This window comes from Mus caroli, chromosome 6, assembly GCF_900094665.2.
Source record: "Mus caroli chromosome 6, CAROLI_EIJ_v1.1, whole genome shotgun sequence".
Lineage (NCBI taxonomy): Eukaryota > Metazoa > Chordata > Mammalia > Rodentia > Muridae > Mus > Mus caroli.
In genome coordinates this window covers 113,717,852-113,718,968 of record NC_034575.1, presented here as the reverse complement: position 1 = coordinate 113,718,968, position 1,117 = coordinate 113,717,852, and positions in this window count along the sequence as shown.

The following is a 1,117-nucleotide window of genomic DNA, read 5'->3' as shown; positions in this document are numbered from 1 at the left end:
ACCACATAAACAGATATGGTAACACATGCATGTAGCCCCAGCACTTGGGCGACAGGACAGGGGGATGGGTGGGAAGGTCACTGCCTGAAGCCAGAGCACTCAGGGTACTNGGATAAAGGCGATTCTCTGAAGCATGTTTCCTGGGAAAATACGGTGGGGTTTTGTTTATTTGATTTTGGATGTTTGTTTTCTTTAGTTGGCCAGAATTTGAATGAGATTTTTGTTTATTGCTTTCTGCTTTTTGCTTGTGAGACAAGTTCCCACTGCATAATTCTGGATGACCTGAAACTTACATTGTAGACCAGACTGGCCCTAAACTCACAAAGAGATCCACCTGCCTCTGCCTCCTGAATACTGGGTGGTGTTTGGGTCTTTTTGGTTAGTTGGTTAATTGGTTGGTGGGTTGATTGGTTGGGTGGTTTTGGGGGGATTGTTTTGTTGGGTTTTTTTGTCTTTTAGGGTTTTTTTGTTTTTAGTTTGAAGTATAATTTGTTAATTTTATAAGGAATATTTTTATTAAATTTATTCCTTGACAATTTCATCCATATATAATGCATTCTGGTTACTCTCGCCTCCTTACCCTCTTCTGTTCCCTCCCAACCTGTTAGTCCCCTCCCCTTTCCCCTACAAGCCCCTCTCTCACATCCATGTCTCTACACTGACATCCTTGTCAGCTCTGCAGAGAAGACAATGAAGGGATGCTCAAAGATGGAGAGCATTAGCCAGGGCCTAAGCTTCCTGGAACCTAAGAAATAACCACGCGTTGGATGCCTTAAAANCAAAGAGATNCNTTCTCTCTCACTTAAAGTCTGACGTCAGTTTTAATAGAGCCATTCTCATTCTGCTGACGAATCCTTGCTTGCCTCTTCCTAATTCCTGTGGTAGCCAGAAGTGCTCGTNTTCCAGACCAACCATGCTAATCTCTGTCNCTGTTTTTATTCACATGGCCTTCTAACTTGTGTGTGTGCCCTTAAGCCTTCTTGTAGGAGCAACTAGCGTTAGACGGATGGCCCGGCAGAGTCTATCATAGTTAATTGCATCTGCAAAGACACTGTTTCTAAGATCGTACTCTGGAATTCTGGGAGTGCTTGGAGAATTCAGTCCCCTCACTGAAGTC